Source organism: Terrapene carolina, unplaced genomic scaffold, assembly GCF_002925995.2.
Source record: "Terrapene carolina triunguis isolate 2854851 unplaced genomic scaffold, T_m_triunguis-2.0 Scaffold53, whole genome shotgun sequence".
Taxonomy (NCBI): domain Eukaryota; kingdom Metazoa; phylum Chordata; order Testudines; family Emydidae; genus Terrapene; species Terrapene triunguis.
In genome coordinates this window covers 11,995,171-12,018,418 of record NW_020664404.1, presented here as the reverse complement: position 1 = coordinate 12,018,418, position 23,248 = coordinate 11,995,171, and positions in this window count along the sequence as shown.

The window sequence follows — 23,248 nt, the reverse complement described above, 5'->3', positions numbered from 1 at the left end:
AAAACAACCCAGACTGGCGAGGAAGTTGTGTTCCTTGGCCTTCCGCATGCGCTGCTGTGACAGCTTCCCTGTGATAAATGGCCGGGAAGTGCCAGGTACAGTTAATGTTGAAAACCCCAATATGTAACTTAGGCATCTCATTGCAAGTCATTAATCTAAATGGGGACCAGTGCCAGGAGAAGGTCCACGGTCTTTGGACCAGCTCAGCAAGACTCAGCGCCAGAGAGAGGGAGAGAGAGAGGCCCCTGTCATTTTTCACTCTCATGGCTCTGTGGTGTTACCTTGCCTCACTCTTGCAGAAGGCTTTGAAATCTGACCCAGGTTCCCCACCTGGGGGCAACTCAAGTGTCAGCTCCTGAAAAGCCCTAGGTTACCCTTCCCCCGGGTTGTGCCCTTGGGGTCCCCTTTGCTCTTGTTTAATGATTTGGTCAGGATGAAAAGGATGCCTGGGTGGCCAGCAGCACAGCTGCTGAGGGGCCTTTCCCTGGAGTGACACAGCCCTCTCACCACACGTCGGCAGGAGGATAACATTCCTGCTCAGCATCTGTTCTCTGGGGGCACTTGAAAAATATTACAAAGGCTAACTGAAGGCTGCTGGTAGCCGAGGGTGAAGAGGGAGCGGGGGTGTATTACAAACTGAGCTACTGAGAGCCAGTGCCAGCTGTCAGTTTTCACCCTGAAAAAAATATCCCCAAAGTTCATCGTTTCACCAACATAACCACACCCAGCCCATTGTGACAGAGCTATTTATGCCTGTGATGGGTGGCCTGGAGGTCGAGATTAGAAACTGGCATGTCTCTGCCCTCCCTTGGTCAGGGAATTACTATCAGAATCAAGAAGCAAACAGGCTGAGTGGTGGCTGAAGGATCCTTGGAGTTAGAAGATGGGAACTAGGTGACATTTAGTCCAATTGCGTTTAGTCCAGGATACTTTTCCGTACAACATATTTGCTAGTCTTGTGTTAAATGCTAAACAATGGAGCTTCCACCATTTCCCTTAGGAGACTGCTCCATAGCCCAGGTAGAGCTCGCTCACAGGAAATGTCCCTGTCTAAATTTTGCTTTGCACCTTCTTTGTCTTGCCTTGGGATCTTCAACGTTGCAACAAAAGGATGGCCCTTCCCCACTGTGTGACAGCGTCTTTACTTATTATCAGTGTGAGGAGAGGGAATGTTCAGGGCCTGAGCATCTCCAATGCCACCTAACGTTCACAGGAGCAGCAAAGGCACCACACCTCTGAAAATCAGACCCTTGCTGATCTGAGATTCACAACAAACCCTCCTCTCCCACACCACCCATGTTCCACCAGGTGTGCTACCCGACTGCACAGCTGCCCAGGAGTCCAATCACGAGACACCACTCCTGCCACACCCTCTCAGTTTTAACAATGCAGAAAATGACCTTGCTGCTCTCCATGGCCTTCCGAGCTTTCACACCACAGCCTCTCCAGCTTCTTCACCCCTGCCGCATGGGCTGGTAGTGGCACCTACGGGCCTGATTCTTCCCTCGCTCTGGCTTTTGCACTGGTGTAACTCTTGATCTACACCAGTGTGAGAGGACAGCCAGCCTTTTGTATGCAGCCGCTGCCCCCTTCCCTGCACACTCCTGTTTAATTGATCCTCTAGGAAACACCATTCATCAAGGAGCTTTAGCAATCCAACTAGATTCAAGGGAAATGCAGGTTAATTGCCCTGGTGTTGTGTCTTCCTGTCTGGTCGCCCATATCCGCCGATGCCCTGCTGGAGATCAGCTGTGATCCCAGCCACTTCAGCTTTGCATTGTCATCGAGAATCATTGTGTCCTGGCATGGCACCTCTCTCCTCCCGTTCGCCAGTCACATCCGGAGTCTCACGCCCGGTGCCAAATTGAGTTGTAGATGTGAATTATTTAGAAGCATCCATGGAATATTGTTGTATCAGTAACACAGACTATCAGTTTGTGGCCTTGGGGCTGCCTCAGTCACACACTCCATCACTATTTTCTCTCATGAATAATGTACAAGCAGAATTACTCTGCATGTGGAGAATTCATACCCTGAGAAAACAAGGTTGCTGCAAAATTAATTTTCCGTACTAAAAGAGTGACAGAAAATCAATTAATCGCATATTATTCTGTACGGAGACAGAGTAAGGGAAACAGTGGAAACGGCTGTGGTTATACATCAGCAAATGCCGTATGGCAGCGTGCTTTGCAGGGGTGTGAGTTACAGCCAGCTACAAAGAAGGGAAATATATTCTGCCCAAGAGAGCCCTCGAACATCAGACTTTGGAGTTCACATCACAGCCAGCTGGACTCGCTCTCTGCTGCATTATTGTGTACAACAGCAGTTCAGTGGGCTTGGAGCGAGGCCTTTCCTTTTCGCTCTCAGCTGCTTCCCCTCTCCTGCCACTAGTGGGCTCAAACTCTCTCGCCACGGTGAGAATCTTTCCAATGAAACATTTTAAGCCTGATTGTCAGGGGTGCGGAGCCCCCACAGCTCCACTCAAAGTCACTGGGAGATGCAGGAGCTCAGCATCTCAGCATCTTTGCAGATCAGTCCTGATTTGCTTAGCAATTGTTTGGATGCATTGTTCTGGATGCACATTTTATGCTATAATCCACTCCCCAACATACACCTGCACATTGCACAACTTAAAAATATCAGTTCCCCGTCCATCCATCAGCCCATTCTTAACACCCGTGCATAAGGGACAATGCGTATAAGGCCCATTTCATTTTATATAGAGAGAAATGTGCCTCCTCTAAATAGGGAGGATGAGGTCCCCTATTTTTCCAGCATCATGACTGAACAGAAGGTGGTTTAACCCTAAGGGAACTCATGTTTTACAATTCTCCAAATGTGAAGGGAGTTTTTCTCAGTGGTTAGGGCAGTGTAACTGGCAGTCAGGGCTCCTGTTCCTGGCTCAGGGAGGGTAGTGATGGCTAGTGGTTAGAGCAGCAAGGGTGGGAGACAGGTTCTATTCCTGGATTTGTCATTGTCTAACCATGTGCTCGTGGGCGAGTTGCTTCACCTGATAGTGGCTTAATTTCTTGATATATAAAATAGAGATAATAATAATTCCCCATTTCACAGGAAAGTTGTGAGGCTTAATTGTTTTTAAATTGCTTTGAGAGCCTCCTATTAAAGTGGCTGTGTAAAAACAAAGTATCATTATTTATCATCATCTGAGGATCTCAAAGCACTCTGTAAAATGGGTGAGTAATAAAATCAGTGGGGGGCGGGAGGGAACAGATGGACACAGAGGGCTCATAAAGATCAGCATAACTCCATTATTATCAATTGAGCTACACCAGCTGAGGATCTGGACCGCAGACATGACAGGTCAGATTTTCATTTACCTCAAGCCCGCTTTACATTGTCAGAGTGGTGTAAAGCCGCATTGGGGTAAATGAGAATCAGGCTCTAAAGGTCAGATCCAAAGCATATTGAAAAGGGGAATATTTCCACTGACTTCAATAGGAAGTGGATCAGACCCCAAGTAACTTGTCCAAGGTCCATAGAGTCAGTGATAGATCCCTCATCTCCGGACGACCTGTTCACAGTTCTAACCAGCAAACCAACACCAACTCCCATCAAACAGTTATTTAAGAGAATATGTTTGAATTAACCCTTTGGAAGCAAACAGCTTTATTCTGTATCACTCAGTCCTTCTCTGCACATGAGGCAAGAAAGATTCGAAAGCGTCCTTTCCCCCCTTGCAAACAGATCTGGAAATGGAGGGAATCTATGTAAAACCAATGAAACCATTAATAATATTGTGACCTGTATCTATTCCATTGCCTAATCAGGTTTGATTAATATGTTCATTCGTTTAATGCACAGGCTAATAACTTCAGGAATTAGAAATTATGAGGCTGACCTCAAAAGAACTGGTCAAACATCAATAATAAAACCCCAAATAAATTAATCTATAGCAAGGACTTTGGCTATTTTTTATTATGGCTAATTATTTTTCTGAGAGTTCCAGTTTCATTTGTCATTTCCTAGAACAGATGAGCTTTCAGGGTCACTGCAGAATGCAGATTTATTTTTGCCTTGCAATTTACATTTACAATTTACATTTACATTTCTACAGCAACAACTAAAGACACTCACAAAGCCTTCCCCACACCAAAAAATGCACCTGCATCAGCATTAGCAAACTGAAAGCATGTATGATGTGTGTGCCTTAGAATGCATACAGAGGTGACATGCATGCATCTTAGCTTTGAGGCACACATATCATGTATGCATGCATTCTAATACACATCAAAGGTCATGTGCCTTTTAGAATGCATGCATAATGTATGTTCCTTGGAATGCAAACACATATGACATGCATGTGCCTAGGAATGAGCCCTAATTCTACAAAGACACATGAGGGTCACTTGTATATACATTCTGATTTTCATGTTGCTTTGATAGTCTTGGAGACTACAACCACCTGTTCATTGACCAGACAGGTACAGCACCGTCACTATCAGGACAAACTTCCTTCAAACACATGTCCCATGGCTCTTTCAGTCTGTGGCCGCTATCTCCTGAGTCTGCTGGGGTAAGGGCTAATTAGTGCAGTATCTTGATGTGAATACAGCTGGTGGGGAAATTTCAGAAACATTCAGATTTTGATGAAAAATTAGAAAAAATACCTGCTGAACATTTTCTTCCATTTCCCCAATCAGCTCAGGATGCGGACACACATCCACTGTGAGAGTGAGCAGACACCAATGAACTGCCAGCATCATGGGGTGAAATCTATGGCCTGGGTTATGCAAGAGGTCAGACTAGATCAGGGGTTTTCAACCTATTTACCATTGTGGGCTGCATATGCATCCACACAATATACATACTACCTGTATGGCCCCTCTGAGGATGTCACATGGGCCACTGTGTGCTGATTGGGTCACAAGCGGCCCACCAGCTGAGAATCTCTGGACAAGATAATGGTCCCTTCTGTCCTTAAACCTATGAAGCTATGAACTTTGGATCACAGCTGACCCTGACTGGATCCAAACCACACAGAGGTGCAGAGCTCTGTCTCCCTTTCCCAGTCCCCTGAGCCCTAGATATAATTAAAAATAAAGCTACATATTTGGTATTTCAACCACAACATTTTAAACCAAACAATCCACTATATCCTGGCTTTCCTCCGCGCATATTATTATGATTTTTCCAGTTTAAAGTTTATCTTCCAAAGCCTGGTGCTTTTAAAGAGACGTGTGTGTGTGAGAGAGAGACTGTGTATTGTTCAAGAGACACAGAAAAACAGACTCCTTATGTATGTGTGTGTCTGTGTAGGAGAGAGAGAGACCGTGTCAGCGTATCTATATACAAATTACCTAATGACAAGTGAAACAGAGCGCTTGCTGATGCCTCTCAAAGCTCCTTTCATCCTCAGAATCCAATTGCCCTCTGCTCTCAGAGGGAAGAATTTACTTTCTGCAGTGTGTGGTAGAGGCAGAAGTTCCCCGGCTTATGGCCAAGGCAAAATGAAGCGAGCATCCAAGTGGGTATGGAAGTGTTTAAGAAGTATCTGCAAGCTCCCCAGCTGAGCAGACATGAAAGGGAAGATGCTGTGAGTGATTTATTGCGTGCTGAGCAACTTGACAGTCATACTGTTTGAAACCAGTGTCCTCTGGCTTCAGCCCTGACAGGAGATGGCTCAGATTAATGGTGCAGCAGAGGAGGAGATTAATGGCAGGAGAAAGCCAGCCGCTCCTGCCTCTGCCGACCATGTCTGTCCTCCCACCCCACCCCCAAATTGCCAGATGTGGAGCAAAGAAGATTCACTCCAGAGGGTGCAGTTGGGACCCTGAGCCCTCGATCTGCAGATGTTTAGTGACGGATAAATTCAGTCTCTTTAGCAGTTCATTAGAGAGGTACAGAACTGTGGCTGGCTGCTCCTCTTCTTTGCACGGCTGGCCTCACCTCGCTGGCCCCAACTGCAGCCATCCCAGGATGTTGTGAAGGTCTCTTGCCTTGAGATGATCAATTATAGCTAACGGGGTGGATGCTCCCTTTACTTTCCTATCATAAAAGCCTGTGAAGAATGATGAAGGGGGCAACTTGGCTCATTTGCTTTTTGTCTCCAGCTCGGAGCCCAGATTCATTTGTACCAAACTGTCCCCCCATAACGAGCACCGATCAAACCAGCATCCAAACACTGCTGCCTGCCGAAGGCTTCCTACACACATCAGCATTAGAGGCCTATCTGGACAGGGCGGCTCTCCTGCTGTTGTTCGTCCTGTGATTCCACTAGTACTGTGTATGAATTCTCCACATTTATGGAGCCACCTCAATAAGTCAGGGGGGTGATGCTAACAGCACAGGCCTCCTCCAAAACAAGGGAGATGTTTGGGTGGTGTGTTAAATGCCCACTGACAAGCATTTCCATCTCGCTGGAGGGCAGACTGCATTTCCATGTCTCCTTACAATTCTATCCTTGTGTCGCGTGTCTCAATCACTCAAAAATCATGAGCCAAGCCCCAGAAAACCAACCTATCCGCTTAAAATCAGGATATTATTTTTAAAAAAACAGAAGGTTCTTTCTGTCTTCTTTAAAGGTCACATTTTCACGCAACCACAGGGGATAGAAACTTCCTTTAGAAAAAAAAGAAAAGAAAAGAAAGCCAAGATTCTTGTGCAATTACATGACTCCAGGAGCTGGGATATTAAGGAAACACAGATTATTGCAAGATGAGTGATAAAATCACCAGAGTTGGCATCGCTATGTCTCCTCTAACACAGCCCCACTGCTCCAGGAAGCCTTGGATCTCAGAGGTCCATGACGTGCCTCAGTCCATTTGTGGTTTTTCATGATGCCCCAAGATTCCAGTTTCTCGCTGCTTGAGCCTAAAATATAAATACAGCACCTTAAAACCCTAGCTCTCCTGACCCCCAGACTAAATCTGCCTGCAAAACAAATGACTCTACTGGGTTTTAAATGTTCCCCCAGCTGACTCTGATCTGAACTGTTTATTATGGTTCCCGAAAGTGAAATCCATTAAGTCTGACAGAAATACAGCGAACGTTTACATTCAGCATCCGTTTGAGGGGAACGCTGTGTCTGCATTAGATTTACCCTTTCCCTCCTCCATCCCAGCAAAAGCTACATATGATACTTAAATGAATTTTCCATCATCATTTTCCAGAGGAAGAATAAGGCTGAACTTTGCTGGGCCCTGCATGATTTGGCAAGTTGTACGAACTGTCTGCTACAAGTCTAACTTTTCCTCATTCCGGTGTCAATAGGGGAATCTTGAAAGAAAAGTGGCACTAGGGATATTACTATTTCTGAAATCTCAGCAACAAAAAAGGGATTTGATTCCTTCAGCCCCCTTTCAAGATTAATATTAATTATGATCTGTTAATATTACCACTGGCCAAAAAAACAGAATTTCTGTCCTGTGAGAAATTCCAAGATTTTGAAATTTCATTTCATCCCAAATTGGGATGAAAAATTGAAATCTCAGAGTGATTTGCAAAATGAAATATTCCACAATATTTTATTTGGACTTTTCATAGATTCCAAGGCCAGAAGGGACCATTGTGATCATCTAGTCTGACCTCCTGGATAACATAAAACATAAAAAGGTCAAAATGATAAGGAATTATTTGGGAAAGTTTTCTGGCCTGTTAGGTTACATATTAACTTAAAAGTCTAAATGACAGGAGACTCCTGAAATGTTTCAATAAATTCCTGTTGAAAATTTTGATGAAATCGATACATCCCGGCAAAAACCTTTAGATTTCCTTGAATCAGCAGTTTCCAACGGAAAACTGTCCCTTCAGAAAATGTTCAACTTGCTCTAATTATTATTACTCTTTGTAAGCAGTGTATAAATACCTGCAGGTTCGCTGGAGTTTTCTAAGTCTCCTGGACAGTGGTGGAGAGAAAGGGAGTGGCATAGAGAGAGGGAAGAGCCGAAAGCAGAACGAAAATTCAGAGAGGAGAACGGAATTGTGCATCTTACTGCAGCACAGCTGTGCCACTACAGCTGTGTAAGGTATGCAGTGGAGCCGCTCTTTGTCGGCAGGAGAGAGCCGCTCTCCCTACTGCTCATTCTCCTCCTCACCGGTCTCAGTGTCGTCATAGCCTGAGATAAAATCCTGGTCCCGTTGAAGTCAATAGCAACACTCCCCTTTGACTTCAATAGGGCCAGAACTTGTCCTCTACATTTTTCCTTAGGCCTCTTTATGACTGTGCCATTATCCTTGGAAAGACTTGCAGAGGGATGCTAAGATTTTCAGCTTCTGTGGCAGGCTCCCCTTTCCTTTGTACAAGTGGCCTAAACCTCTTGAATTTATGCATCAGCTCTCCAGATTGAGGAGGAGAATCTTTTTTATGGTCGTTTTGGAAGTGAGGAGGCTGGCAGGGTGTCGGAGTTAGAGCACAGACCTGGAGGTCTGAATTCTAATTCTGGCTTTGCCACTATGTCATTGAGTGGCCTTGGGTAAGTCACTTCACCCCTCAGTGTCTCCATCTGTTAAACGGGTATAATAATGCCCATCATGCAGGAGCTTGTAAAAATTAATGAAGTGCTCTTGGACAGAAAATGCTATATGAAGACCTCATGAGTAGTAAAAGGAGAAATGCTACCATTCATCAATACACAGGATCATATCACTTAAAAGCAGAGCTGGTCAGGATGCTTTTGACAAAACCTTTTTTCATCAGAAGATACCAATTTGTCAAAATGGAAATTTTTGCAGACCCATATTGCTTTTGACTAGGCTTTTGTTGGGAAAGGTTTCTCAAGTCCAGGATGGACTCTCTGGTCAAAACCAGAGCGCACCCAACTCCCAAATAGCGAATAGCCCAGTGGTTAGGGTACTCACGTGGGCTGTGAGAGACTTGTGCTTCGAGTCCTGTTCCAAATCAGACGCAGCACAGGCTAGAGGCAGTCTCTCCTACGGGAGCTCTTCCACTTTGTATCAATAATTAAATATTCATCGGGCCAGAGAGAGAGACTCACTATAGCCTGGTAGTTAGAGCACTCGTTTAGAATGTGGGAGACCCCTGGTTTAAGTTCCTGCTCTGAATGGCCAGAAGACCCCACCAGAACATTTTGTCTGACCTCCTGTATACCACAGACCACTAGCACCCATACACTAAACCCAACAACGGAGCTATTGGCTATTCTTGGGGTGTGGGGGAGGGTCCTTGCTCTGTCTCTGCTCTTTTATGAAACATTTCGAAAGGTTTTGGTTTTGTCCCATTGTGGAATGAAAACAAACGTTGAAAACTTTTGCAAAACAGAATTCTCGTTTTCGGGTTTGCCCTACTTAAAACGCCTTTGTTTTGCACCCAATTGTCGCACTGATTTGTCAATCTGAACAGACAATCATACTTCATGTGTCTGATTTACCCTAGGGAGAGTCTACTTACTGCTGACAGTGGGTGGCATGTGATGTGTTTTGGTTTTAAATTATTTAAATGAGCTCAAGGAATGTTTGCTTTCAGTAAATTTAACAAGAAAAAATGAATATATATTTATATGCTGTATTGTGTATATATATATGTGTGTGTGTGCTTGTGTATTTAGCATTCAGATGCGTTTAAAGTGAGATGAATACTGGTGGTTTTGGCAAGCTAGATACCACTGGAACCAGAAATGTAAACTGTTTGGGAAAGGAAACATTTCTGTTTAAATGTAAGGAAAAGACGGCTTTGAAAAGTAAACATCCTCCAAGAGAACTAATCGCTTTCGGAACTCATACAGCTCGTTCAGCTGTGTGTGTGTGCGTGTGGGGAGTGTCACATGCATGTGCGTGTGCATAAGGGAACGGATAGAGTAACATGTGAGCGTCCCTCTAGTAGTCAGTGTTTGTGTGCATTTAAGGGAGGGCTATGGTATGTACATGTGTGTGTCTATGTGTGGGATATAGCATATGGCGTTAGGTATATCATGCCCTTGGAGGGGTCTGGGCACATGTGGATGTGTCTTCATAAGGATGTGTGTAGCGAGTGTTCAAATATATGCCTGTGGCTGTGTGTAATTTACAGCGAGCTGATTATCAATAGAAACTCTGATGTCAAATGGGGCTAAGTTTACTTATGTAACCCTTCTGCCCATCTAAGTTGGCAGCAACAAGGGCCGGGTTCTGTATCTAGGGGTTCCGTTTCAATAACACAATGCAAAACTGGCTCGAGCCCCCACCCAGTGACCTGGGACAATTACATACCACCCCCCTGGGTACCTCTAAGAGGCAATACTTCCCCTCTCGCAAGCACGGAGTCTGAGTGTAGCAGAAAATGTTTAATAACATGAGGTAGACGACATCAGCATAAAATTGGAAAAACACCACAAACAGGATTCATAACACAAACCATGAGCAAAACCCACCCCAGCAAATTGGGCTGTGTCCTTTCCCTTTGGTTCTTGAATCCAGCAACCCAAAAATCACCCAGAGTCCCCAAAGTCCAACATCCCCAAAGTCTCTGGGGTCCAGCAACCACCCAAAGTCCCAAAAGTCCAACAACCCCCAAAGTCTCTGCCCCTGGTCAGTGCAGCCCCAGAGTAAAGGGGGGGGCACGCAGGGTGTTAAGGGGCATCTTACGTGATCCGAGGCTGGCCAGCCGTCTGTTTCTCCGTGGGGGTTCCGCCGCAGCCTTTACCACGAGCCAGTCCACTTTCCTGCCATCCCACGAACTGCTCCGCTCTACAAGCTGCTCCGCTCCACTCCGCTCTGCTCCGCTCACCGACCTGTGAGCCGTTCCAGCCGTCCCCACAAACAGCTCCGCTCGCCGTTCCTTGGGCCACTCCAACCGGCCCCGCAAGGCTCCACGCCGCTTGCTGCTCCTCCAGTCGTCCCCACAAATTGCTCCGCCAGCTGCTGAGCAATATAGCTTCAGGCTCCCCCACTAGTTAACATAGCCTCAGTGATCTCAGCTCTTAATAACATCAGCTCTTTTGTGATTTCAGCTCTTAGCAATTTCAGCTCATAGTATAGTAGGGGAGCCCCAGTGCTGGTGCACCATTGGCCCAAAGTGAATTCAGCTCAGCAGCCTGTAACTAGACTTTTAAGGGAATCAAAGTTAGCTCTGACATTCCACAGTGGAGAGAGGAGGTGGTGCAATTGGTGTTTCGGACCCTCAGAGGGGGCCCATACCATCAGGTACAAATACCTGTCCCCGTCCTCTCTCAATTCACTGGGTTTTGTAACCCATGCCCCTTGTCAAGCAAGTACTACTTAGGTAATGGTGAAGGACTCACTCAGTCCTTCTGTCATACAACAGTTCCACTGGCCTTGATTCACAGAATCAGGGTAACAAGACTTTATTCTTCCTGCCCCAATAATAGAGAAACTGTGGATCCCACACCAGCCAAAGTAACCACTTTCAGTTGCTGTGTTTCCTGCCAGGCGAGTGGGTGTGCCTATGCAAACAAGATCAGCCCCTGGAGTTCTTTTCCACGCTCGCCATAATTCACCACCAGATGTCAGGGTAGAGCTCATCCTGACTCTGCTTACACTTAGATTGTAAACTTTAGTGCAGGGATCTTTTTTTTGTTTTGTTATGTGTCTACACAGCACACAGCTGCAGCATCTATGTGGTACTGCTACAACAACAGCAATAATAACAAAGATGCAGAGTTCTCAATGGGGCACTGATCCAAACTTCCTCAGGGTTCAGAAGGAGTTGGCCTGAACCTCTGGTCTGGAATCACGACATGTATTCCTACCTGTTATACGGTGCAGCACACTCAACTTAAAAGTATATCGCTTTGTTGCATAATCTGTTTATGCAATTAGCGACACACAATTCTCCAGGCAACATAATGGGGCCCAACAGGGATGGAGTGATTCTTCTGCACATAGTTTGTCTATTTTCGTTCAGACTGGAAACATCCATGATGAGTTAATGCTCCAGAGAAGTGACTGAACACACATTGCCCTCTCATGCATGGCTATGGTGCAATAAATAAACAAAATAATACGTATGTCCAAATACCCAAGATTTTGTCTGTTCATCACTGGGAGTGTTTTGGAAATAGCTGTTAGCCTGTGTGTTAAAACACATGATGGGATTTGTCACAGGAATGTGGCTGTCATGAAAACCCTTCACTAGAATGGCAAAGATATTTGTATTGTGCATTTGGTTTTAATTTGATGCATACAAGTAGTCAGCACTCTAAGGCCTGGTCTACACTACGACTTTAATTCGGATTTAGCAGCGTTAATTCGAATTATCCCTTCACCCGTCCACACAACGGCCTAGAATGGGCTGCATGAATGTGAAGTAACAATGACTTTATTGCCTCTGCAAGTGGTGCTTGAAGGGGGGAGGGTAGTAGGGGAGGGTGGGGTTGTTGGTTTACAGGGAAGTAGGGTTAACCGGGTGGGTGGGGGGGGCGGAGATTTCATCAAGGAGAAACAAACAGAAGTTTCAAACCGTAGCCTGGCCAGTCACAAAACTGGTTTTCAAAGCTTCTCTGATGCGCACCGCGCCATGCTGTGCTCCTCTAACCGCCCTGGTGTCTGGCTGCGCGTAATCAGCGGCCAGGCGATTTGCCTCTACCTCCCACCCAGCCATAAATGTCTCCCCCTTACTCTCACAGAGATTGTGGAGCGCACAGCAAGCAGCAATAACAATGGGGATATTCTTTTCGCTAAGGTCTGAGCGAGTCAGTAAGCTGCGCCAGCGTGCTTTTAAACGCCCAAATGCACATTCTACCACCATTCTGCACTTGCTCAGCCTGTAGTTAAACAGGTCCTGACTCCTGTCCAGGCTGCCTGTGTACGGCTTCATGAGCCATGGCATTAAGGGGTAGGCTGGGTCCCCAAGGATCACGATAGGCATTTCAACATCCCCAACGGTTATTTTCTGGTCCGGGAAGAAAGTCCCTTGCTGCAGCCGTTTAAACAGAGTAGTATTCCTGAAGACGCGAGCATCATGAACCCTTCCCGGCCACCCCACGTTGATGTCGGTGAAACGTCCCTTGTGATCCACCAGTGCTTGCAGCACCATTGAAAAGTACCCCTTGCAGTTTACGTACTGGGTACCCTGGTGCTCCGGTGCCAAGATAGGGATGTGGGTTCCATCTATCGCCCCACCACAGTTAGGGAATCCCATTGCAGCAAAGCCATCCACTATGACCTGCACATCTCCCAGAGTCACTAGCTTGTGTAGCAGCACCTCAGTGATTGCTTTGGCTACTTGCATCACAGCAGCCCCCACAGTAGATTTGCCCACTCCAAATTGATTCCCGACTGACCGGTAGCTGTCTGGCGTTGCAAGCTTCCACAGGGCTATTGCCACTCGCTTCTCAACTGTGAGGGCTGCTCTCATCCTGGTATTCTGGCGCTTCAGGGTAGGGGAAAGCAAGTCACAAAGTTCCATGAAAGTGCCCTTACGCATGCGAAAGTTCCGCAGCCACTGGGAATCGTCCCATACCTGCAACACTATGCGGTCCCACCAGTCTGTGCTTGTTTCCCGGACCCAGAATCGGCGTTCCATGCCTATAACCTGCCCCATTAACAGCATGATCTCCAAAGCACCGGGTCCCGCGGTTCGATAGAATTCCATGTCTATATCCTCATCACTGTCGTCGCTGCGCTGCTGTTGCCTGCTCCTCTCCGCCTGGTTTTCCAGGTTCTTGTTCAGCATAAACTGCACGATAAGGCGCGAGGTATTTACAATGTTCATGACTGCTGTCTTGAGCTGAGCGGGCTCCATGCTTGCCGTGGTATGGAGTCTGCAGTGTTCACCCAGGAAAAAAGGCGCGAAATGGTTGTCTGCCGTCCGTTGCTTTCATGCAGGGAGGGAGGGAGGGAGGGAGGGGTGAGGCTGTACCCAGAACCACCTGCGACAATGTTTTGGTTCCATCAGGCACTGGGATCTCAACCCATAATTCCAATGGGCAGGGGAGACTGCGGGAACTATGGGATAGCTATGGGATAGCTACCCACAGTGCAACGCTCCAGAAATCGACGCTAGCCCCGGTACATGGACGCACACCGCCAAATTAATGTGCTTAGTGTGGCCGCATACAATCGAATTTATACAATCTGTTTCCCAAATTCGAATTATATAAATTCGGATTAATCCCGTAGTGTAGACGTACCCTTAATACCTAAGATTGGGAAATTGCTCACTCCGCCTGCAAGCCTTTCCCGGGTGGTGCTTTTGTGGCCATACATAGAAGTGGAGCACATAGCAGTCCACCTGCACTCAGACTGCAAGTCATAGAATCACAGAACCGTAGGGTTAGGTGGGACTGCAAGGGCCATCTAGTCTAAACCCCTGCTAATATGCAGGATTTGTTGTGTCTAAACCATCCAAGACAGATGGCTCCAGCCTCCTTTGGAAAACCTCCAGTGAAGAAGCTTCCAAACCTGAACATTCAGGTCCTAATCCTGTGAGGTACTGAGCAACTCCCATTCTCTATTGACATCAGTGGGGATTGAGGACATTCGCCACCTCTCATAAGGGACTCAGCGCCTCTCCGAATGAGACCATCAGCAATAAAAGCCACCCTCTTCTCTCCTGCTATGTACTAATCCTACACTACCTCCCACTGACAGGAACCCTTCAAACTTTGTCTGACCCACCCCTGGGAAATGCTCTAGGATATGGAGCATCCCTAGAGAGACCCGACACTCTTTCTGTCCCTAAGGGGATGCCACATCTTCCAAGCTAAGCATGATGGATATTCCCTGCACTTCACAGTTTTCTTATCGTGTTACCTAAATATTTGATTATCCATTTCAGACAGTGATGTGATGAGTAGTTAGGCTACAAAAATGGAATGAGGAGCTTGGATACTTTTCTTCGCTGCTTTTTTTTTTTTTTTTTTTAATCGATGCAGGCTGCAAGTTGTAGCACTTACAAACCCCCCCTGCCCTTTGAGGGTACCGCACAAGTGGTCCATGAGATAAATAAGGCTGGGCTTGTAAAATGGAGACGGGGGTATTTTTTGGAGTTGGGGGAAGTTCAGCTTTAAAGAATTAGAAAAACAAGAGTTAATTCCTTAGGAAAAAAGAGCAGGGCTGCCCAGAGGATTCAGGGGGCCTGGGGTCTTCGGTGGCGGGTCCCGGGGCGGGAGAACCCCCCGCCGCGGATCTTCAGGACACTTCGGCGGCGGGTCCCGGAGCGGAAGGACCCCCCGCCGCCGAATTGCCGCTGAAGACCCAGAGCGGAAGAAGCTCTGGGGGCCCGGACCCCACGAGAGTTTTCCGGGGCCCCCGGAGCGAGTGAAGGACCCCGCTCTAGGGGCCCCAACAAACTCTCGTGGGGGCCCCTGCGGGGCCCGGGGCTGGGGCAAATTGCCCCACTTGCCCCCGCCCCCCCCCCCATCTGGTCGGCCCTGAAAAAGAGTGAGCAAGAGCGAGCGAAAAAGGAACTGTTGAGGATGCCACAAAAGTTGTGTAGGGTAAAGCCTGCAGCACACCGAGTTGAAAATAAATGATTTTGATCAGCTGCTATTCAACCACTGTCAGCTCTGATTTACTGTGCTCAGCCAATTAAGGTTTCAAGGGGGTCAGAGGTTAAGAGGTGAAAAACAAAAACCTGCCGTGAATGGAAAGGAGCATGTAAGGAAAAGTGAGGATGAGATTCTCTAGGCCCACCCAGAAGGTAAAATGCTGTTGCTACATCAGGCTCCTCAGCTGCAGGCCAAGGCAAAGGGGGTTTAGGGGGCTAACAAAGGACTGGGTCACTCTCACACTAGCCTTAGATGTGTGTTCGGGGCTTGATTCATGACAGCATTATATACGCATCAGGCAGGTCTAGCTCCACTGGAGTCAATGGGACAGATCCCCAGCTGGTGTGAATGAGCACAGCGCCATTGAAACCGATTAGCACCCGCTGAGGATCTGGCCCACTGGAGTTACACCAAGCTAGAGGTGACTCAGGCCTGATGTTTGTAAGGGCCACTGGACTTAAGTGTAATGAAAACCCTAGTCCTAGGTGAATGTTGGACTAAAGGAACATAGAATTTGCCATATTGGAAGAGGATATGCTCTGGCACTGGTTTATACCAAAAGAAGGAGTAATCATCTCGTGATGCTTATACTACCCCTCCCCTCCTTTATAATACACTTGCTGCAATAATGATTGGCTCTGCCCCACCATGGGGCACAGTTTTAAAGCTTGGCCTCTTGTGTCTGCAATTTTTGGTGGTCCCACTTTAGCTCATTCAGATACCTAAGCAGCTGGCTGAGGTCAGAAGTGGGAATACCATCGTGCCATGAATAGGGCTCTTCTCACAGGAATTCACAGCTGGCCAAGTTTTGGAAGTACCAAAGACCTCATCGCACATGACATTGCCAGAATCGTGAATGTACCTCCACCATTGGCTCACACCGAGACTTGACTTGCCCAGAACTGTTCACCTCAAAAAATTGCATGTCAGATTTTGGTTGTTCACATTCAGAGGGCAGGATCGACGCCACTTGTAGGCCCAAATGGCTGGTATTTAGGTGCCTATCTCCCCCCAATTTCAATTACCTTTAAAAATCTGCAGCAAGTGTCACTCACAAGTAACCTTTACTGTCCCCCTCTCCAGGGGCATATGCGATGGCATAGCAGCAATAGGAGAACAGCATGTTATTGCTGACAAATTCCACCCCCCAACCCGTGGGCCGGAGTCTCTGCTGACATAACTCTACTGAAGCCACTGCACTGGGCAGAAATCATTATCTTCATAGCATTGTTTACTATTCATTTATGGTACCTAGGCGCTTTCCACATTCTCAAGAAGGGAGGTCTATGATCCGGGAAGCTGACAATGTAAGGGCTGACAAACAGACGGGCAGAGGTTCGGGGCAGAGGAACGACAACTGGCAATCTTTTTGCAAGGCAGCTCCATTAGTATAAGCAGCAGAGTAGAAGTGGGTCCTTAAGAGGGATTCGAATGAGGATGATCTGATTATTATTATTTATTTATTATTATTACTTTATTTCCTCCCAGTTTGGAAGCTGGTGAAAGGAGAACATTTCACTAGTTTTCCCGCTCTCCATGGAAACCGTTGGGCATAGCTCTAGTGAACATAAACTGCTATTGCTTTAAATCGTTGGGTGTTTGTTGGCAAGTCAGCAATTTAGTGTTTCACCAAAAGACAAAGCGACCAGTGGAATGAAGTTAGGTTCTTATAATCCTGGCACTGAACTGGGTTCTGACCCACCCAGCCTAACCCATCAAAGGCACAGAGGGTGATTTTCAAACTGTTTTATTAGGCTTCCCTTTCCTTAGATTTATAGCTTTTGACCCAACCCATCTGCATTTCTCAACTTCGTCCGGTTACTCATTGAACTATAAAAAAATCGCAGGCACCATATATTAAAGTTACTAAGGAGTTTATTATTTTTAATTTTGTTTTTGCTGGTGTCCAGCTTTCTGAGATCAGCTCTTCCCTCCTTCCCAGCCTCCCACAAATCCAAGATGCCCTTTCCACAGAACACCCAGCTCTGGGGCAGTTATTCAAGGTACTTGATCCTAAGCACATCAGAGAGGTCCATTGACCCGGCTAGCCCAGTATTCCAACTCTAGCAGCAGTGGATATTTCAAAAGGAGATGAACAGCTGTCATAATGCAATGGGTGAATGATGCAATACTACAGCTCATTGGAGGTAACTTCCACCACCTTCCATTGTCATTCCGAATGGTTTGGATCTGCAATACACAGGAGCCAAATTACATCTGCACTCCACCTACAATGGCACCCGTTTCATTCTGACTATAAATCTATGGTAAGTTGAGTGCAGGTCCACCCCATTTCAAGTTAGGAATCCTTCAATCTTGCCCATTCGCGTGGAATATGAAGGAGACTGTTTCCCAGTCCCTATCTGACTATGGGACACTCTAGCCATCGGAGCAGGACTCTTGGTTCTGTTTCCAGATGATGCCAATGAGTTGGGCAAATCACCTCACCTTGTCGTGCCTCAGTTGCCACAGTTTACACTTAACTTTACACACCATGGCTTCCAAAGGGACTACTCCCAGTGAATGGAGGTAAGCATGTGCATAAGTCTCTGTGGGATCAGTGCCTCAGTGAGCCCCCTCCTTTGTATTTCCCAGGGCCTCCTGCCTTTTCTAGGTCTGCCTTTTAAAAACTCATTGGGACAGGGATGATCTTTAAATTTAGAGTCTTGTTCAGCACAAAGCATATTACCCATATGCAATGCAACAAATAATGACATATAATAATGAAATAGATACATAATACAATAAAAATAATACAATAATATTCCAATAATAATAATCAGAGAGGGCAGAATGGGTTGAGGTGCATTTCCCCCCTCAGACTCATGCCTAATAGATTAAATGCAAACAAAGCTGGAAGGTCCATTGTATACATTCTCCCATAATTAATTAGTCCAGTTAAGTATCAAGCAAAGATGAAAAGAAAAATGAAAACTATCCCCCAAAGCAATTTGCTATCTGACACTGAGGTGGGAGCAATGCAAATATTCAGATATCTATCTGGAGACTCTGATCCCATAATAACTCATAACTATTAGTATTGCGAAAAAGTGCTCAGAGTTTGGTTTTACAACAATCGTTAGTTTGAATATATGGCATGCAGAACAAATGTTCCACCGTGTCCAATAGATTACGGTCGGTAGATTCTGTTTACCCTGAGATCTATAGTTTCGCTCATACCAAATTCTTGTCACCTTGCTGTCTCCGTTCCTCCTATTTAGTACTTTGATTTGTGCAGTTCTACTAAGAATCTCCCTTGCAGCTTGTTGACTTATCATTCATCCCTGTGAGTTCTCATTCTCTCTTCTCCTGACAGCTCTGCCTAATGTACTTATTCATTCAATTTAAATAAATCGAACAGGGGCCTATGACAGCCGATAAGTGAGTCACACAAGAACAAACAGAAAGGAAGCTCTGCAAATAGTCAAATGTCAAGTAGGAATGGAAATCTGTCCCTATAGCTCCAGCGAACCTTAGATGTCTAATATTTATGGCCAATTGATGTCATTAGAAAGTAAATAAGCCCTCTTATGCTGCATTACAAAAGATTAACTGCAAGCAATGGAGTTTAAATAGCACAGATAAGTGCAGATGGAAATAAACCTGTTTAAAGCTGGAAATATTTGCTGGACCTCCTTGCTGCTTTTAAGATAATTGATCTCTGTATATCTGTATTGAATCTCACCATAAAAGCTTTGAAACGTCTTCTGGCAAAGCCAACCTTGGTTGGGATTCAATCTTTCTTTATCTCCCTAGAGTGTAGGGGATTTTTTCATTCCTCAGAATACTGGGTGACGGAAGTTTTTTTAAATTTAGAATGTTAATTTCAGTGTGTATCCATGTTCCAGGACACTTAAACCACCTCAAGCCCTCAAGATATTTACGTCTGTTGCTGATTCTCTGCATCGAGGTCTAAGTGTTGCATAAGTGACATCTAGGCCTGGTGTAGGCCCCTCTGCCCGGGGTGAATTTCACCTTTACTGTGTAATTTGCCCAATATTATTTAAGTGGTTTCAAGTGAGGCTCTCAAAGTGCTTTAGAAACAGTCCATCAGGATAGGTATTAATTATCCACATTTTGCTGATAGGGAAAATGATGCAGAGAGAGGAGAAGTGACTCACCCACGAATCCTGATTTTTAGTCCCTTGCATGGTTGCCATTGTACATTGGCTGTTCTGAACTGTGCCATCTGCTGGACACAGCTTTATACCAACTTTACAGCCCAGCTATCTGTAACTGTTGCAAAGTGTGCCTGCATCTGAGGCTGTGTCTACACTTGGAGCAGGGAGTGTGATTCTTAGCTTGAGTGCTGTCATACTAAAAATAGAGCATAACTGGCCACGCGAATGGCAGGAGGGTCTCGGATGGATACCTACTCAGGGCAGCCAGTCCCTCCTGCAGCTTGAGTTGCTGTGGCTACATTCTATTCAGTATGTCTCCTTGATCTGGGAATCACATCCGCAGCTCAAAGTGTAGACCTACCCCCAGGATGTGTTTGGGAGCGTTTGTGGGTACATGTTTATTTATATGTGGTACCTGATATGTTTACGTTAGGGAGAGGCTTGGTCAGTGCATGTACATTAAATGTGTAAGTGTGTGTGTGTATAATATATGTGAGTATGAATAAGGGCATGTATGTAGGGTAGCCAGGATTTTTCAGATGTGACTAGTGATTTTGTGTGCTCTGTTTTTGGGTGTTGAACCAGAGAAACCTTAAAGGGGGCTGATTTTCAGTGAGCGTGTGTCTGTGTAGAGAGTAGATGAGTGAGTCTGTGTGTGCAGCATATGTTTGTGAGTGTGTGTGGGTCTGTTTGTGAGGGTACAGCACCTGGGTGAGTCTGTCTATACAGTACACAGCTGTGCCTGTCTGTATATAGCATATATTGGTGTAGGGGAAGTGTGAGTCTGAGTGTGTTGGGGAGGGGAGGACACGTGGCCAAGATAATAACTGAAACATTGACGACAACTGTGGACCCCACCCCTCAGTCCCCAGTGTCCTTCTTGGCTGCCCGCCGGGCACCATCTGTAGGCGGCATCCATGCCAAGTCAGCACTGCGCCACTTTTCCACCGCAGAAACATTTATTTGATCCTCCAATGTTGCTTTCAAGATGATTAATCTTTGCACGGCTGTGTGTTTAGGCTCTCCATAAAGGCAGGTGCATGTGTTCATGTGCTGCTGCTGTCAGGGCTGTTAATGTAAGCGTCTGTTTTACAGCCCAATTGACAGCCGTATTGTTCTGGCAGGGTTACAGCTCTGACATGTGGAATCAATCTTTTTAACCTGTCAATTAATCAGTGGGCAGCTGTCAGCTCAGCTGAAAGGCCTGAAGGACAGTGCCCTTTCAATGGATTATCCTGGATGCTTGGTGGAGTAAAATTGAACACTTCAGCTTCAAGGAACTCTCGCTGCATTCAGAGCAATGCTTAACTTTGCTTTTACTACAGGAAACAACGCCGGTCCCGCGCTGCCCGAACCGAGGTTTAATGTAGCCGGAAAGATGATGACTGGTGGCTTCATTTTGTTTAGTGGCTGGCAAAGCTGGTCCTTAAAGGAGATCAAAGGGCACTGCAGAACTATGCCACCCCCAAATAAAGAAATCAACAAATAGAACCCAGGGTTTATTTGTACGGGCAAAGGCTGCACAGCTAGGGAAGCCAAACCGCCCATTCTCTATTGACCTAGGGTAGAGTAGTTCTCCCCTATAACTCTCTAGTGCTGTGTTCAGTCTGATTTTGAGTGACTGGACTGCCACAACATCCTCTGGGAGACGGTTCTGCCAACTATACTGCCCTCATCATCTGCATGTCTCCCATGCTATTCAGGCACATCTTCCACCTTTGCTGAGCTTCCACCCGTCACTCTTAGATGTGTCATCTGTAATGCAAGCCCTGGGCCTGCTCCTTCGGTGTGATGCAGACATTCCTTCGGCTCCCACTCCAGGTGCTCAGCGCTACCGTTGGGTGAATACGATTTTTTTCAGTTTGCTGGGAATTCTGAAAAGTCATAAGTAATTTAGTTTTGGGTTGACCCAAAACAAATTTTTTTTTCATTTTCATTGACTCAAAAAATTGGGGGAAAAAACCATTTCAGATCGAATGAACCTTTTTTCCCTCGGAATATTTTTAAATATTTTTTAAAAACTAAAATGAAAGGAAATTTCAAAATGAAAGGTCATTTTGAACAGAAAAATCAAAACATTTCATTTCAGAAGATGTCAAAACAAAACATTTTGACTTTGGGGGATTTTTCTTTTTTTCCAGCACTAACGATTTGATGAAGCTGACATGAACTCACAAAATGTTTCTGGGCTGCCAAATCTGCATTTTTTGCTCAAAAGAGTATCAACTGAAAAATTTTGCTCAGCTCTGCTCAGCACCATGCAGGATTGACCTCCCAGCAACAACCTTTGAATCCAGCAGCCTGTTCCATTTGCATCCTGCTCTGTCGCTTCATTACTCTTATACAAGCTGCACTGCTGCTTGCATGATTGGCGCTGCTGAAACTTCTCATGCTGCCTTGAAATTAGCTTCTTCTTAATTCCTCGACACTGATTGCTAATGGCATCTGGATTCGTTTCCTTGACTGCCTTAAGTCTGGCCCTTGACAGGGACAGAAGGGGGGGTAGGAGGGGTCAGAGAGGAGAAGCAAATCAGTGTTTTTTCACTATAATTGAAGCAAAATGATCTCTGTGGCACATGATAATCATTTTAATGAGGTTTCTGGGAGCAAGAGTCCTCACCTTGTTCTGGGAACAACATCAACACGCAAACCTCAGATAAGTCAAGGGAACTGACTGTTAAAATCACTACCTTAAAGGCACATCTGCCATTTTGTCTCTGGCCAAATAAAATATGACCCTCCTCCTACACACAGTCTAAGTAGTGTCCCTGGCTTTATTAGTTGGTATGGCAATGCTTTGGTTTTGTTTTTTTACGCTGTGGTCCTTGCTGGTTTGTGGACCCTGTGATTTAGAGTTTAAATAAAAATTCAGAGCAATAGTCAGCGGAGAGCGTCATTCTTTGCCTGGTCTCGTAATAATGTGAAACAAACCAGTCTCATGTGGTTTGGACTGAAACCCATAAAGGAACAAGGCATAGCCAAGACACAGCCCCAGCTCACCTAAAACTCAGGAACCCAGCATAGCTCAGCTATCAGTCAGGGTATGTCTACACTACAGGATTAATCCGAATTTAGATAATTCGAATTTGGGAAACAGGTTGTATAAATTCGATTGTGCGCGGCCACACTAAGCACATTAATTCGGTTTTTAACCACATTAATTCGGTGGTGTGCGGCCACACTACCCCATTACTTTAACCACAGTAATTCGGTGGTGTGCGGCCACACTAACCCTAATTCGAATTAACAAAATCGATTTAGGCGCTACTCCGCTCGTCGAGGTGGAGTACAGAAATCGATTTTAAGTGCCCTTTAATTCGAATTAACTGGCTCTGTAGTGTGGACGGGTGAAGGGTTAATTCGGATTAACGCAGCTAAATCCGAATTAAAGTCGTAGTGTAGACCAGGCCTAAGATATGACAGAGATGGGTGCCTTAAAAATCCCTACAATGCATTGCTAGGCCAAGAGTCCCCAGGTAAAAGGTATGAGAGCTTTCTTGTCAAAGGAAGGAAGATCTTGGGATTATGGCAGTGGCCTGAGACTCTGGAGATTTGAGTTCAATTCTGGGGGCTGCCACAGATTCCAGGAGTGACCTTGGGCAAGTTATTACAGAATAAGAATATCCACATGTTATTCCAAAACAGGTAAGTAGAGTGTCCAGCTGGGCAGCTAGTGTGATCAATGTCCCCATACAGACCCCATTTGTAATTTCCTTGAAGTTT